At 34.8% G+C, this 17834-nt stretch overlaps 1 protein-coding gene and 1 long non-coding RNA gene across 4 annotated transcripts in view; one reads left to right on the top strand and one right to left on the bottom strand.

Moving 5' to 3' along the window:
* The window catches only part of GPC5 (glypican 5), a 1280510-nt gene that overhangs the window by 694114 nt on the left and 568562 nt on the right, over window positions 1-17834 (top strand). The gene's annotated exons all lie outside the window — the stretch shown is intronic.
* LOC140843495 (uncharacterized) overlaps window positions 1594-17834 on the bottom strand; it is a 61165-nt gene continuing 44924 nt past the window's right edge. For both annotated transcript variants that reach the window (XR_012121322.1, XR_012121323.1), the window contains exons 2-3: window positions 6238-6381; window positions 1594-2029 (exon numbers count right to left, since the gene is read on the bottom strand). This is a non-coding gene — a long non-coding RNA (uncharacterized lncRNA). The remainder of the gene's footprint in view (window positions 2030-6237; window positions 6382-17834) is intronic.

The following is a 17834-nucleotide window of genomic DNA, read 5'->3' as shown; positions in this document are numbered from 1 at the left end:
TCTAAATTGGCTCTTTATCTCATACCCATAATTGTTAGGTTGTAGCACAAAAACCTACATAACCTTTAAAATTATATTTTAAGACATGGGAAAATAATAGTAAAACCAAAGAAAATAAAAAACCCATTGCATCTATAATTCGAGTCCAGTTTTTTCTTTGTGAATATATGTGTGTATTTAAACAAAGAGCAGAAGTAAATTGACCAAATGTTAAACGTAGTCATCTGTAGGTATTTTGATTACAAGTGATTTGAATTGTCTTATCTCTATTTCCTAATTGTCCACAATGAGCAGGTATTGCTTTTATAATGTGAAAAAATGTGCATGTAAAATACTATATCCCTTCCACTAAAGAAAGCATGTATGAATTGTCTTCTTTAACTCATGATGTGTCTAAACACCAGTTTTCAAAAACATTAGTTCATCCCTACTTGCCACAGATAACCTGGTGTGTGCTCTTTGTTAATGGTCCACAGTAGCTAATCAGCTTTTAAAGTTTTCTTAAGTAAATCCTAGTTAGGAAAAAAATATATAAAAGTAATTATGTGATATCACTGACATAAACTAAAAAATATATATATTAGTAGTAAGACCCACAGCACATAATTTCTTGGTACTGAATTAAGCTAAACTTAAACCAGGTACCACAACTTTTAATTTATCCTCAGAAAGTATTTTGTGCTTGGGGAAAATCTGGCTAATGAATGAATTCAATTAAGCAAACAAAAACTAAATACAATTTCCCTTTAGATGTGCTAGATAATTAATGTTTCTGAATGCATGAATCATTGCTATGTACCATGCTAAGTGCTATAAAACATTTTTTCTAAGAGTATAATTTCCCTGGAGTAGCTTTGTAAAGTGTTAATGTGTTAAATTGATATATTTCGATAATGCAGGTGATAAGGAAATAAATGTTACTAGAATTTTAAAGTTAGTAGGTTTTTTAAAAATGAAGCCTGGAAAATTAGTTATCTAAGGAAACACAACGAATAGATGACCTCAGAGACAGGAGCTCAGAATCCCTCACTCATTCCAAAGCTTAATGGTTATATTTGTCTCTCAGTATTTCTCTGAAATGTACGCTTGTGGTATGCAAGTATAGAGGACGGCAAATTGGTGAAAATGAACTTGAGATGGCTTTGTCAAGTCATCAGATTAAATTATAATAGAAAGATACTTCCCTACATAAAATGAGATGTTTAATACGAACATTTGAGGAAGTGTGAATGAGGTGATATATGGGGGGCTACAAATTTGTAATGAGAATCAAGGAGTGGAAAAAGAAGGTGTCAAGCTAAGTTTGTGTTTGTGAAGGATGAGAGCTTTCAGAGCTGGGTTGAAAAACTCAAGCTTAGTAGGTGGCTATTTACCATTTCAGATACTTTGCTACAGAAAGGGTCAGGGGACAAGCAATCTAAAAAAAGACAAACTCAAAAATAATAGCTATAAAGTATATAATTAATTTAAAAAGAGGTTTATCTCCCTAAACATAACTTCTTTAAAGCTATACGTAGCAATACTACTCCAACTCTGAGGGCAGTACAAGACTTTAACCCAGGAATGGGCTTGTTGCCCAGATTGAAAAACTTACTGAATTAAGTCCCATAATTAGATCGGTGATTTTCAAAAGAATGTTCAGAATTCATACATTTTTTTCAAGCAATAATTAAAGAGTAACCCCCCCCAATTTTAAACTGATAAATCAACATTTTATTATATAAATTGAATTACTAATTCCAAATGTTAATGTTTACTTATTTTAAAGTCATCTGATGAGCATAAGTCATTTTAAGTGAGCACAAAATTTTTAAATTAGGAGTAATACTAACCAATGTTCTATTTAATGCCTGGTTTTAATTAATAAAATAACCATATTATTTGTGGTTTTCCTGTATTTGGGAAATCCTGATTGCCGTGCATAATTTTAAGTGATAAGCATTTCACCCCCTACCTTTGTAACCTCAGGGTGCTGCTCATTCACACAAAGATGGCAGAAGCGCTGTAGTCTCAGCTCTAGTGTGCATTCCTGAGAAAAGGAGTTAACATTTTAGTAGTATCTTTTTTATGTTACATGTAAGTGTACTTTGTTTTAATTACACTTTTCATATAGGTAAAACTGGCTTATTGAACAGAGTGGAATTTGTAGAGTGTAACAGATACCAACCTATTCTTTCTCACTACTCCCCATTTAACTGTGAACATGTTCCTCAGAGCCTTTCCAGGCACATTTAGATAATAAACAAGCAGTATTTTAATTTTGGCATTAAAATTCTAGTCTAGCTTAATAATCAGCAAGTCGAGGCCAGTTTGAAAGTCAAAATGTAAACTCTTATGAAGTGTCAGCTTCTCCCTCTCCCACGGTGAACTTGGCCCGACCTTGGAAGCCCGGGGTGGGCATAGGACAGTGAAGTAGCTGCTTTTTCCTTTAGTTCCACCACCTCCCCTTCTCTCTTGGCACATATTCCAGCTCCTCCCAGAGTTGCAACACAAGCCAGAGGGGAGGTAGGGATCAACTGGGGGTAATGTCTTCTGGCAGAACAGGATCCTATTGCACAGGGAGCTTTTGCTCTTCCTGGAAATTTCCAAATATTTCCAAACGGAGATTTCCATCTCCCTTGACCCACACAATGCTGCTTTTCTGTGGACTCCGTATGACTGTCTTGGCTTCTGATGAGATCTTTTATACTTTCTACGTGTAAACAAGATCTCTGACATCTTTATAAAGATAAAATTACTCCTCAATCTGTAAAGTTATTGCAATACTATAAAATTTATGACAGATTTTGAGTACCTCAAGTGTAGCTGATCTAAATTGAGGTAGTCTACAGGTAGAGAATGCACATAAGACTGTGTAAATTTAGAATGGAAAAATAATGTAAATACCTCAGTAATAATCATTCCATGTTAAAATAGCAATGTTTTTAATCTATTGGATAAAGTGAAATATATTTTGAAACATTTTACCTGTTTATATTTTTAATTTGACTGCTAGAAAATTTAAAATTACATAGGGATTTGCATTGCATTCTATTGTACAGTGCCACAGTGTTCTTTAGACCTTTTAGGAATCTATATAATACCTACTCCTATGACCCTCAAGCTCTGTGCTCTATAAACAGACCTGTTGCCATACTTTTGGCTTGTCAGCTGTGGTTGGTAAAAGCACACACAGCAAATCTCCCCAGAACTTCCTTCCTCTGGGCATCTTTTATTTCTCATGGAATGGCATCAGATTTTTAGTCCCTTATTACATCTGTGGAAGGTGAAACACCTTGAGAAAGGATTTAATCCCCATGTTCTTAGCTCGAAGGCTTCTACCAAAAACCCAACAGAGGCTCTACATTTATATTGGTAAATAGTTTTAAACGAAATTCAAATCAAACAGTTGTGGGACACCTTGTAAAATGTGAGGGTTCCATGGAAGAGAGTTTGAGGACCATCCCATTAGGTAATTGACATAAGGAACTGACAGTTCTCTGTTTGTAATTTGAAACTTGGAGAGAGAACATGTACAATACCCGAGACAGCACTGCATTCTGTAAAAACATCTGGGTCATTTTCCTGGGCTGGGCTCTGCCTCTAGCCTGTCCCCTCTGTCACTGTAAATTTAGGCACATCCTTCACCTTCTCCAGCCATCATCATCTTCTCGGTAAAACAGCAGTTTGTCTTCAGAAACTTTTTCTTTCTTTTATTTTTTAATGTACAAAATCTAAACTATGAAATATTTCAAACACACACACAAAAAGAACAGAAAGCAATTGATATGTGAAGCCGAGTTAAATAGAAGTTACTGCTTATTTTTTTCTTCCAATGTTCCTTCCTGTCCTCTGGCTTTTTAAGAAGTAAAACCAGCATGTACAGCTAAAGCTCTACTTCTTGTTACTTAGCTCTGTTCTTGTTTTACTTTCTTTTAATGTTATTGGAAATTTTTGACAACATATATGAATTTTACATCAAAATTTGTGGAAACACTGTCAGAAATTTTATAGTATTATAATAAGTTTACAGATTGAGGAGTTATTCCATCTTTATAAATACTGTGTATTTTCCCACCTCTAGATCTAAGTTTATAGTTTTCAATGAAGTTTATGATGTTCTCCATAAACATCAGGGACTTTGCTATTTGTTTGTAGATCCCTTATGATTTTAGTCACTCTAATAAGTGTCATCTTTTTTTAAATAGCATGCATTCTGAGCAATTTCATCATATACGTCATTCAGTTTACTATTTCTCTCCTTGGCCCTAGCTATATGTTAGACCCTATCTAATAATAGCACACTGAAGCTATTAAATTATATTTTTTAAATAATTTATTAAGTTCAGTCTTAGTCTTGTAAACTTATTTTATATTTTCTGTCACATTATCATTCTATAATCTCAAATTCAGCTATGATCTCTGTAATTCTGTCATCTCTAATCTTATTTTTGTATTTTGTGTGTTGTTTGTGTTTGTGGTATTATTTTTATTGCAAACTCATCTTTGGTTGTTTTTTTTTTTCCTATGAGAATGTCTTCAGTAATGCGCCATATATAATGATTATGTTAGCTTATTCTAGGACTTTATGGGAAATCTCTCATTTAGATATATATATACATATATAGTGTAAATTTGAACATCAAAGCTGTATTAGTTGAAGACTTAAGCTCTTTCAAAATCTCAGGAAAAAATGATATTCTTGCCAGAGCCTAGAAGAACACAAAAAACTTTTTTATTTCTCCATGTGCCTTAATAAGTACATGGAAATTTTTCCTTTTAGGTTGGTATTATGTGTAAAAGTCAATGCAGACTAATTTTGATCCCCCAGGTAATATAGGAATAGATATCATCTACCTGATCTCTAGCTCAAAGTATTAGTATCAGTTCTTTTAAACTTAGTAAGATATATTTTCACAGTGTATAGTGAACCACTAGGGGCAATGCTTAAATTCTCCAGTGAAAGAAACAAAATGGTTATCTCTTTGTTCATAAAAAGCGTATTTATACAGTGTTCAAAAATAGGTACTCATTTTTCATCCCAATAATAAGAAATGCATTATTTTTTCAACTCTACCAATTGAGGTCTCTTTAGACTTAGCTGAGTTCATCAAACTGGCAAATGGTCTAATAATTTCGGTGTAAGAGCATAAATTTAACTCCAGTTAAAAAGAAACAAAACAAAAAATAGCAGATCTCTACATTTTGAGGTTGAAAAATTCTTCTATATCATTGTCAATTAGCTTATTACTGTGTTGTGACCAAATGAGGAATTTGAATCCCTAATGAGAATTTTAACATTTTTGGCATGTAAGCTGTGAAATTTGGTAAAGAACCTTGATATTATCTGAACATTCAAAAAAGTATTGTCATTAACAATAGATGTAGTATAAAATCCTGGGACTGCAAGGAAAATTTGTGTTCAAGTTCAAGTTCAATATTGATCTATCTAAACCTCTTAGTAGCAATCACATATACATATATAATGTGTCATACATAATATATATAAAATAAGTAAATTTGACAGAAATATATATTAAGTAATATATAGGTTTCTATAAACAAATAGAGTGCACCTTCTAGTAATTCATTGTTTGAGTACTTTTGACATGGGGAAGTAAACATGAATGTTTAGGAAAGCTTGAGAAAAACAAATCATTGTATTCAGTGAATTGAGTGGGGGTGTTTCTTTGTAGAAAACATATCAGAATTTGCATTGTTCTGGGTTTGATGTGACTTACTGCATCAACCAGAAGAGGAGATTCGTCCACATTGAGTCTCCTATCCTCCCTCGGTAATAAACTGCTTGTTGGTTGTCATGAATACCAAAATAAAGTAATGTATAGATTAGCACATATCATTGGAAAATCATTATGCACATGACATAAAAATGTACTTCCCAAACTGTTAACTCAGCATGTATGTCCTCCGTCCTCTGTGCAATCTGTATTTACAGATCACCCCCCCAAGTAACCCATACATCTCTAAAATAGAATGCAGCAGACTTTAATGTTTACTATATCTTGAAAGCTATATTTCTTTGCCTAGTACATGTTTAAAGACAATTTATTTATTTGCTATATTTTAGCATACAAAATTGCTAAGACTGAGTTTGACATTGATTGCTTCCTATTGAAAGGATACTCAAAAATACTTTAATTTTACATCAAACCATGTTCTCAGTGGACCACATTTCAATACTTGTGCCATTATAGAAAAGTGAATGAAATAATTGCTAAAGAATAGCATTATATTTACCTTACTCATTTCCACAATGGGATTCCAATCAATGTTCCAGGTAACTTTCTGGACAAAGAAAAATGATGCCCCTCTCTACCAGAAGGTGGCACTGCACTCCTCACTGAGGACATTCTGGTGCCCGTGCAGCAGATTTCTCTCCATCTAAAAAAGAAGCTGGGTTTTACAACATTTTACTTGAAAATTATGAGACACATGTGATTAATTTCCTAAAGAATAATTTCACTTTTGTCTCTTTGAGGAAAGATGTTCACACTAAGTAAAAATGAACAGCTGCTGAGAATACAAGGAAAATGCTTCATTTAGAATCTATTAATTTCTATCATCATTGCTCAGTACAATATTCTCAGACTTAATTACTCATGTAAAGAACATTATAACTAAATGTGAAATAAAGTCTTCTTGGTTCCCTCAAGATTGTTTTCTCTTTTAACCAGAAATTGTGTGGCTGACTTTTATTTATTTGCTTTTTGACATAGAAATCCCACTAGAGTATCTAGTTTTGTTCTTAAACCCATTTACTCATTGCAGAATGTATGACAGTACCTAGTTCGGCACTATTTTTCTTCTCTGCCCCAACTCTCTCTCATGGAAATAGATATATCACTGACTACTGCTGGAATCTCTGCTTTGAAGGAATAGGGCTCTTTAAAACTACCAGTAGCATATATAATATCAGAAAGTTGATTTCTTTCCCCTGGGGACAGTTTAGATAGACTCCTATGTAGCTTCTAAATGTATCACTTGCTGATGACAGGAGGAAAGAAAGGAGATTGTAAGGACTTATCGGCAGCTAAAAGAGGTTCTAATTGATTATCTTTAACTAAATACAATAGAAGGAAGCCACTCTGCTAAAAGCACAGCTTTGAACAAGCCCTCTATTAATTAATTGTCAGAGCTGGGAGTGACACTGGCACCTAAACAGGAGAAAAACTAAAGGGAAAGGATGAAAGTGAAAAACCTTTATTTTATGTATTTATTTTGTACCTTTGATTCATTCATTCACTGAGTTGTTTCTTTCATATTCAGGAAGCGCATGACAATAAATGATACAAAATAAAAGCAAAGCAAAACAGAGCAGAACAATATATAGACATGTGGAGCTCATTGCTTCAAGAAATTATTCATTATTTCATGGAATAGATGTAAGAAGTAAACATAACTGCACAATAATTGTGGTCATTCCTTCTTTCACATTTCTTTTCACTAATAATTTTAAAATAATAAGAAAAAATCAACAACATAACTTTAGTGTATTCTTTTATTTTGAATATGGAGGAAAAAAGTCTTGTTTGGTTGAAGCATTGGGTAATTATGCAATTAGATATATATAGTAGAGAACAGTCTTCATCAATTTTTGTTGACTCGGTAATAATAAAATAATTTTTGTTTTAGATTATTTTTTTTGTATGTCTAGGCATGGAACTGCAGGTTACTGAAATATAGACCATACCTCAAAATAATTAACTTTGTTTGCATGACAAATATGCACATTTGTCCACTATTACATTTTTAACACTACAGTAAGTTTGACACTATAATCATGAAGTTTTATTGACAGCTTATTAAAAAATATCAAATATTGTGCCTCAGAAGTTTAGAGAATACTGTTACTTTGATATCTACCCATTTGTTTCTACATGGAAATAAAAGATTTCCTTTTTCTATCAAAAAATAAACAAATTTTTTTGGTTCATAATTTAAGATGGAATCAAAGTATCATATTTGCATTTATATTACTAAAAATACAAATTCTAGACTCAATATGTCAAGTACCATGAAACAATAAATGGATTCATTTTATTATGTATATGTATGTAACATACAATGAAGGTGGACTGTATAATACAGTTGCCTATATTGGAAAATAGAGAAGAAAAAGTTCTTTACGTATGGATTTGATCAACATGATAAAATCCATCTTGAGAATGGTTGTATTTAAACTCTATAATGGAACTTTATACCACTTTTATCATAAATAAATTAATCCAGCAACTATAGGCACTACTGCTAGGATTCTGAGGAGCTGGCAGTGCCCTTTAAGCAGGGTCTAAGGGGTTGTCCTTGGTTAGCTCTGCCTCAGATGCTCCTCAGTCCTTCTGAAACTACAGCTGTAACAGAGTGGTGGCTCTGCTACCATCTTTTTCCAGAGCATTTTACTAACCAGGAGGATTAACTACTCCATTCTTTGTGTCCCGTTATAAACTATAAATCTTTTCATTGCTCAGGTAACAATGCTTACTACTCTACTTTAACTTCTCTATTTCTCCCTAACAGACTACATGCATTTTAACTGCAAGAGAGTTAACATTCTTTTTGAATTTCTGATGGTCAGTACCATGGCGAACTCAGTGGCTAGCTTATAGCAAAAACTCAACAGAAACTTAATATACCTTTGTTGGGTGAATGAAAGGAAAGAACAGGGGAGCAGCATGGAGAAGGATTTGCCAAGTTTCTTATATTAACACTTTTACAACAAAGTTTTTAGTCTTTGTATTAGGAAACATTTATGTTTCATTCAAAGTGTCATTTAAACAGACTTTGCTTAATGTTTTACTAGTTGCTGATCACCTGGGTTTTTTTTTTTTTTTTGTGATCCAGGAATGTAGCCCTATGGTCCTGTCTGTAATACTCCTTATCCGTAGTCGTCTGCTTTCTCCCACCCCATCACTGGCTGCAGGGATAGGAAGACAAACATCCTGTATGGGTAGATCCATTGCATATACCTCTTTAACTAAGACACATTACTTCAGGAAGCAGTCATACAGGCACATGACATCTAATCTAATTATAAACATTTGTTTAGCCTCTGACAAACATATGAATCATTTTAATATTTATGACTATAGTTTTATTAAGATATTAAGTCGGCAAATTAAAAAATTCATGTTCAGTAAGCTGTCCTCCAGAATGGGTAAATTAGAAGCTGAATGTAATTTGAAAATTTAGATATTTACATAATGATGTTAGTATCAAGGCTTAATTAGGTCTGAAAACATTTCAACTATAATCTGCTTACCTTCAACCTAGTTCCCCATTCTTGCATTTTGTATTTAGCTATAGGTAATTGTAGTTTATTGAGCTCATCTAAGTCCCGTTACTTCCTTATGACTGTTTTCATAACTGCTATAAAGTGGAATCATCCACACTTTATAACAACCACAGCCAATCATGGTGTTCAGAGAGTGTAAGCACCTTGCCTGAGTTTACCCAGCCCATCGTGTGGTTGTGATAAAGTTCATGGATGTCTCTCTCACTCAGGAGTCATTCTGAGCCACCTCCTGTCAGAGTATTTTAGGTTTGAGCAATGTGTGATGTGCGTGGTAGGCTTTCCCTCACAGACTCACGTGTAATCTTAAAATGATCACTATGGGATAGGGGTGATTCATTATTAGCAGAAGAAAGAAAAGAAAAGCTGAAGGAAGAGTACAAGTCTCCTAACTCCCTGAGCAAATTAAAAAGGACCAGTATACAACCCCATGAGTCCAAGTTCAAGGCACATTTTTGCTGCCTCGAGCCTGCCTCACAATGCTTTTGCACATTTCCCTACAGAGAACTGCATCCCAGCATCCTCATTCAGACACTGCATTATGGTCATAGCTGGGTAAGTGTCCTAGGAATTTAGAAATCTGTTTCAGTGTGCTGTAGCCTGCAGGTGCACATTATGGTATGGTAATGCAGGTATTCATTAGGGAAGAGAATAGGAAAAAAGAAAAAAACCCTGAAATGTAGAAGGGATTAGCAGAGGGCATATATTAGGCTCTTTCTGACTTACTATTGGCTTCCCTGCCTGATCTCATTTTTAATGGTCTTTGTCCAACAACACGGTCTTTAGGGCCATTTCTTCACAATTTCACTTCATAGAGTGAGAGAAAGGAAGTGATTTTAGGGTCATGATTGAATAGCTGGCAGGCCACAAATTCAAAGAGTTCTATTACCAGGAAAGAATAAGGTTATCTTATGATAATTATCAGTGAAAATTCTAAACCTTAAATCAGAGAAGCATTAGCAGTCTAGTAAAGTCCTCCTTTATATGTGGAGGTTGATTGCATTAAGAATAATTTAGGAAAGCATGGTAAAAACAAGGATAAAAATTGAAAATACATCTGAAAAATGAGTCATAAGATTGTATGGCTCTTCATTATAAATCAATATTATGGTATCATTTGATATTAAGCTCTGTGCATTTTCTTGTACAGTAAAACATTTTTGACCTGTATATACAGATGTAAAATATAGGCATGTTTTAAATTCAGTGTTGCATGAACACAGTGCTTAAAATTAAATAACAAGACAGGACCTAAATAGTATCTACTATTATAAATTGGTGAAAGAAGGGTAATACAGAATTAAGTCAGGCACTATGAAAAGTATATATATTTAATAGGCTTATATTCATTATTTAATGTAATCTTGAAGATAACCTTTTGAGTGTGGAGTATACTGGATTCAAATTAAAACACTAACATTACCACGTTCCTGTTGCCAGGCAAGTGTCCACGACTAGGATTCAAATCCAAACCTGTTTGGGCCCCAAAGCCGCTGTCTTTAATAATCATACTGTATTCCTACTTATATGCCAACACTGCCACTGTGCAAATGTATCAATAATCATGGTAAAGAAAAGAAGGAGAGAAGAATAAAAACTGGTTTAGTTCATAAACTGGAATGAGATAATATGACATAAAGCAAAGATAAAATGTTAACATCTAGAAAATAGCTTTCAGTGACCAAACAACAGTAAGGAACAGTGACTGAAGTACAGTAACTGAAGTGCAACTGATATTATATGTTATATTATTTTGGGATTTTTCTTGTTTCTAGAGGTAGGCCTATATCAAAACATTCCTCTTAGAACTGCTTTTCCTGCATGGATTTTGGTTTATTGAATTTCCATTTTCATTTGTCTCCAGACATATGTTTGTTTCTCCTGTGATTTCTTCATTGAGCCATTGGTTATTCAGTAACATGTTGTTAATCTTCCTATATTTGTGCTTTTTCTCCAGCTTCCTTCTTTTACTTAATTTCTAATCTCAAAACATTGTGATCGGAAAAGATGCTTGACATGATTTCAATCTTGTTAAATTTATTGAGACTTGTTTTATAGCCGAACATGTGATCTATCCTGGACAATGTTCCATATACACTTGAGAAGAATATGTAGGGTGCTGCTTTGGGATGGAATGCTCTGTATGTATCTATCAAGGCCATCTGGTCTAATGTGTCATTTAAGGCTGATGTTTCCTCGCTGATTTTCTGTCTGGATGATCTATCCATTGATGTAAGTGTTGTGTTAAAGTCTCCTACAATTATTGTGCAGCTATCAATTTCTCCCTTTATGTCTATTAATATTTGCTTTATACATTAAGGTGCTTGAATATTAAATAATAAATATTTACAAATGTTAAATTTTGTCATTATATAATGCCCATCTTTATCTTTTAGTACAGTCTTTATTTTAAAGTTTATTTTGTCTGATACAAAGATAGCTACTCCAGCTTCCTTTTAGTTTCCAATTGCATGAAACATCTTTTTCCATCCCATCACTTTCAGTCTGTGTGTGTCTTTATATCTGAAGTGAGTCTCTTGCAGGCAGCATTATAGATGGGTCTCATATTTTTAATCCATTTAGCCACTCTATGTCTTTTTAATTGGAGAATTTAGGCAAGTTTCATTTTGATTCATTGTTGATAGGTATGTACCTATTGACATTTTGTTAATTCTTTTCTGGTTGTTTTGTAGCGCCTCTCTGTTTCTTTCTTCTTGCTTTTCATATGGTTTGGAGACTTTCTGTAGTGTTATACTTGGATTCTTTTCTCATTATCTTTTCTTTACCTACTATAAGTTTTTCTTTGTGGTAACCATGAAGCTCACATATAACACCTATTTAAATATAACACTGTATTTTAAATTGATAGCAAGTTTGAATGTGTTCTAAAACTGCATTTTTACTCCACTCTATCCACTACATTTTATGTTTTTGATGTCACATTTTACATATTGTTATTGTCAGTATCCCTTAACTAATTATTATCCTTATAGTTATTTTTACTACTTTTTCTTTTAGCCTTCATACTAACTTTATTAATAACTAATACACTACCACTAATCCACTAATGTAAATACTTTTACCAGTGAGATTTTTATTTTCATATGCCTTCTTGTTACTAATTAATACCCTTTCTTTTCAACTTAAAGAAGTCCCTTTAACATTTATTATAAAGCCAGTTTAGTGGTATGAACTCCTATAGCCTTTGCTTGTCTGGAAAACTTTCTCTCTCTTTCAATTCTGAATGATAACCTTGCCAAGTAGAGTATTATTGGTTGGTTGTTTTTTTATTTTCTCTCAGCAATTTAAATATATCATGCCACACCTTTCTGGTCTGCTGAGAAATCTACTAAGGGTCTTATGAGGGCTACCATGCATGAAACAAGTTGTTTCTCTCTTTGCTGCTTTGAAGATTCTCTGTTTAACATTTTGACATTTTAAATAATAGTGTCCTGGTGTCTTTTTCAGCTCACCTTGTTTGCAACAATTTGTACTTCTTGCATCTGGATGTCTGTCACCTTCCCCACATTAAGGAAGTTTTCAGTCATTTTTTTCTTCAGATAAGTTTTGTTTCCCTTTTCTCTCTCTTCTCCTTCTGGGACCCATATAATGCAAGTGTTATTCTGCTTGATGTTGTTACATTGTTCCCTTAGTCTATCATCATTTTTTAAAAATTCTTTTTTTATTTTTGCTCTCTGGGTGAGTTCCACTCCCCTGTCTTCCAGATCACTGACTCTTTTTTCTCCTTCATCTAATCTGCCACTCAACCCCTCTAGTGTAGTCATTATATTCTTTAGCTCAGTCACTTCTGTTTGGTACTTTCTTGTATTTTTTGTGTCTTTGTTGAAAGTTCTCCCTGTGTTCATCCATTCTTCCTGACAGCAATCCTTCCAGCATCACAGCCAGGTGTTCAAGGGGTGTCATCTGTGTGGGCTTTGGCAGTGCTACAGGAGCAGCCGTGGGGCAAGGCGCCAGTTCCTGTGTTGGTGGGACTCCGGGAGGAGCACAGGAGTAGGGCACTCACTCTCTGGCTTTGGCAGGGCTGCAGGAGTGGCATGGGACAGGGCATGTCCCTGGCACTAGCAGGTTAGAGGGACAGTGCAAAAATGGTGCCTGCTAGTGCCAACCCTAGCAAGGTTGAGGAAGAACAAAAAAATGATACCTGCCATGGCATCATGAAGTGAGTTCTACCAGGCTCCTGCCCCACCAGCAGAGACTTTAAGAAGCCAGTCTCCTTATAAGGTCTAGGCACTTTCCAAACTGTTGCTTTTGCAGAGCTTTTGCTCTGGGTCCCAGAGCAGATGAGTCTGTGTGTAAGTCTACTAAGCGTGAACACTCCATTGCCTATAGACCTCTGGTTCTCCTAGATGTATGCCTCATTTGTTTTCAAAGCCAGATGTTTTGAGAGCTAATCTTTCCAGTGCAGATCGCAAGGGTTACGGTCCTTGATTTGTGGGCACAAACCCCTTGTTCCACAGGAAGAAGCTCTGATATTTGTGAGCTCTCTTCTGATTATGGTCACCCCCAGAGGTGGGGTTTGTTTTTGATGAGACCACATCTCTGCCTCTCCAAAAGCACCTAGTCTAAGAAGGATAAATGTGGCCCATTTATCTTTTACTGTGGAGAAGATGTTCATTCAGTTTCAGGTCTTTGTCAGAGGAAATTGCTGCATATGTAGCTGTAGTTTGTTGTGTCTATGGGGGAAGAAGAGCTCAGGATCTTCCTATGCCATCATCTTCAACTATCTACAATAAATCATTTCTATTTGCCTTTGAAAAATTTACCTTGCCATAACTTTATTTATTGATTTATTGATTCATCCACTCAACAAAGATCTATTATGTACTCACTGAGTGCGTACTCTCAAGAGGACACTGAATGTGATCTGAAGAATGAATACAGGTTTATGGGGAGTATGAGCATTTGATAAGGAGGGTGGAGCCTGTGCACAGACCCTTTGGCATGAGCATTTTGAGCCCTCAGAGACAGAAACTGAGAGAACCAGTGGGGCCAGACCTAAGGCTGCAAGGGAAGCACGGTGAAGAACTAATCAAAGAGGAATTAATTTTGCTTTTCATTGATAGTATCTTCAAAGTTTATTTCTCTTTTTATAGAATTTATTCAATGAAAAGATGTTTTCTGTTGCATATAAATAATACTGCATAATATGTTAACAATAACATTAAATATCTATTATTAAATAGTTTGTAACATTTTTGAAATATTAATATCAATTTTATAACCATTTATGCTAATAACTCCTAATATTTTTAGATTTGATTAGAGAGATACTGTTTTATTTTAAAGGCATATGATTCCTTTTATACAGCAATAGCAATAGAAATGAAGATGTGTATGTACAAAAGCACATAACATATAAATATATGTATATGCTTATGTACTTTAATATTTAATTTAAATGATTTTTAAGAGGGAAAATTAGCATATTAGCTTTTTATTATCCTATTATATTTAATCAGTCCTAAAAGAGAAATAATGTCCAATTGAGAATTTTATTGAAAACTAACTGGCCTAACTAAATATTTTAGTCATGAAGTCGCAGAGAAATTTCCCTTTTACTTGTAAAACTTTCTCCGTGGCCCCTCACTTCATAATCCAAAGGCAACATTTCTCTAGCTGCTCAGCTAGTCTGTTTTCTACTTTCTAACATGCCAGCATCAAAGCTGTAACTCTGCCCTTTTCTCTCCTTATCCACATCAGACTCAGGGTAACTGGGAAAACTTTCAACATCAACAGAAGCTCATCTTACTGATAAACAAAGCACAAAGACAGAAAGTGCACAGTTTCCAGGCATAGACATCAGTGGGTGAAAGTGGGATATTCACCTTTCTATCTTGAGATAATGGAAAGTATGCTATCATGCATGGCATGATCTTAAGTTAAAATAAATTTTGGAGGTGGGCTGCGCTACAGGAAGTGTTAAGATACTGAGACTCATACCGTGCAACAATATGGATTGTGCTACTGAAGGTGAGCGAGCTCTGAAGATGAGGAAAGGAGGTGGCACCAAAAACACTGATGAGGATAGCGGCTCTCATAAAGCTGCTACTCACACAATGAGCTCATTAAACATTAAACATTTCCACCTCAGACCCCTCCTATGCTCTAGAAGCATCTCCTCTACTTCACTCACAAGTTACCTTTTCTGAGGTTCCAAGGACATAAAACAATAATAAAGCCCCAAAGCCAGCCATTTTCTTATAGACTTCATACTTGCCAACTTGACGTTTGGAAGTACCAAAGATACTTCTGAGTACACTTTTGGCATATAATTGAAATATCATAGTATTTAGAAAAGGAGCTGTCATATACATACACAACTTCATACATATATACATTTTTATGTCATATACATATATTGTGTTTATATGTATATATGCACATCATATCTCCATAGTTGGACATTCTGTTGCACGACCACCAGCCTGGAGGCTGCCTGTCCTCATCAGCCAGATAAGCGCTATCTTGACATGTTTTACTCTGAACCAAGTGCATAACTTCTTACAGTGGTTATGCCTTTGTTTCAGAAATATGTATTGCTTTTTCATATTTATAGCAAACTATGTCAGATTAATCACTTAAATCCAATGTAAAATCATAAACTGCTGTAGTGCTTCTTTGTGCACCTTTGATTCTCTGAGTCCACTTTATTCCTATGGGGTATATGTGCATGCTATCCCTAAATCTTTCAAAACATGCAGAATAGGTCGCTTTTGCTGTCTGTTCTTAATTTCATAGTAAAAGTTTTCATGTTTTTCTCAGAAAAAAAATTAAAATATATATATATATCAGGCAGTAAGAGGGAAACTTGAAAAAATATGATTTATATCCAAAGATTAAATCATTGTTCAGATCACTTCTAGGATACCTTCCTATCTCTTTAATGCAATCCAGATGTTTTACTGTTTTTACAGGACCCTGTACGGTATGCCACTCTGACCCATCGCATGTTGATGCACTATAGCAGCCACATGGTGACATGGCCTCCTTTTGATTCTCAACATGCCAAAAAAATCCTTGCCAAAACATCTTTGCACTTTCTGTTTTCTTCCTGGAATTCTGAGCCTGGCTTCTTGGACCTGAGGCTCCCTCTCATCATTTCAGTCTAAGGTCAAATACCACCTTTTCTGAGAAATCATTTCCAAGCTATCCAAAGGGCTCAGCCAGCCCCTACTATCAGAGCACCCTATTATTATGTTACACAAGAGAACGTGCCCCAATCCAAAAATGTCTTGTTGTGTGTTTATTTCTTTATTGTGTATTTGTATATTGTACATCTTTCTTCACTAAAAATGTGTCTCTGGGAGACCAGTTATCTCACTTGTACTATATTCCAGTATATTCCTGGTACCTAGAATCAATTCTGTTACTGGAGGTGTCTGATTAAATATTTCTCCCATTGACAGGTTGGTTTACGGATCATAGATATGTTCCTTATTAATTAGTAGCACTTCTTTACTTATAGGTAATGATTTCCCCAGAGCATTCTGAGCTCCACATTTATGGTCAGTAGTTCAAAACTTTGTATGATTTAATTACCCCAGATACTAGTCTTGTTGGCATCCTGAGAGAAATATAGATGTGGATGAATGAGCAAATGAGTAAATGAATTAATAAGGCCAAGAGTAAAGGCATAATCCTGGGAGAATCATTGAGCCTTTCAACACTGATATTAAAAAAGAAGACCACCACCTGCATAGCCCTTGAAGTCAATGACAAATATTACCAGTGGCCTGCTGAAATATTATTTCTAATTCAGGGTGGTCAGTAGTATCTTTATTAGCAAACTACAGTCATAAAAGTTTCCAAAGAAGCTATTTCTGACCATTCGGAGTCACATCTCCATCAGAAATAGAGAGATGGTCATGCACTTAAAATAATGATGGAAAAAGCGAGTCTGAAGTAGGTCCCATTCTGTTCATTACTCACCTGAACTGAGACATCATAGAGGTAGCTGGATAAGACAAGTTGATAAGTAATACGTATTTTTAAATTTCATTTAGAGAACTGCTTAACATCCAGGAAAAAGTTGACAAATACTGTCTGAATCTCTTGCATGCAAATATAACTTGTCTTTAAACTATTGTTTCGATGCTACATCGAAGGAAATTGAAGAGAGCTCAGTATTACTGGATAGTTCTAAAGTTAGGGAGCAAGGCCCTCCTGGGATTGGATAGTCAGTGCCGGAGATGTGACCACCTCTGCTTCACTGTAGAGATCTGGGCATTCCAGTTTCCAAAAGCAAGCAGTGTCCAGCCTGCAGTCCACTTCATATGAGAGGTGTGTAAAATGTCTGGGGACTTGATTCATTAATTCCCATAGCACTGTTCCTTTAATTTGGAAGCAAAAGTTCACATACTAAATTAATCAGTAGACTTCTCACTTAATTCCCAAATGTAGATTCCCTCAGTGTCAGCAAATGGTTAATTCTCCATATTTGAAATACAACTTAATAGTGAGAAATAATATTTTCTTTCAAAGAATTCAAATGGGCTTCATATGGTTTGAAAGGAAATATTGCCTACTT

The sequence above is a fragment of the Manis javanica genome, chromosome 9 (assembly GCF_040802235.1).
Source record: "Manis javanica isolate MJ-LG chromosome 9, MJ_LKY, whole genome shotgun sequence".
NCBI classification, from domain to species: domain Eukaryota; kingdom Metazoa; phylum Chordata; class Mammalia; order Pholidota; family Manidae; genus Manis; species Manis javanica.
This window is presented reverse-complemented; position numbering and strand designations above follow the sequence as displayed.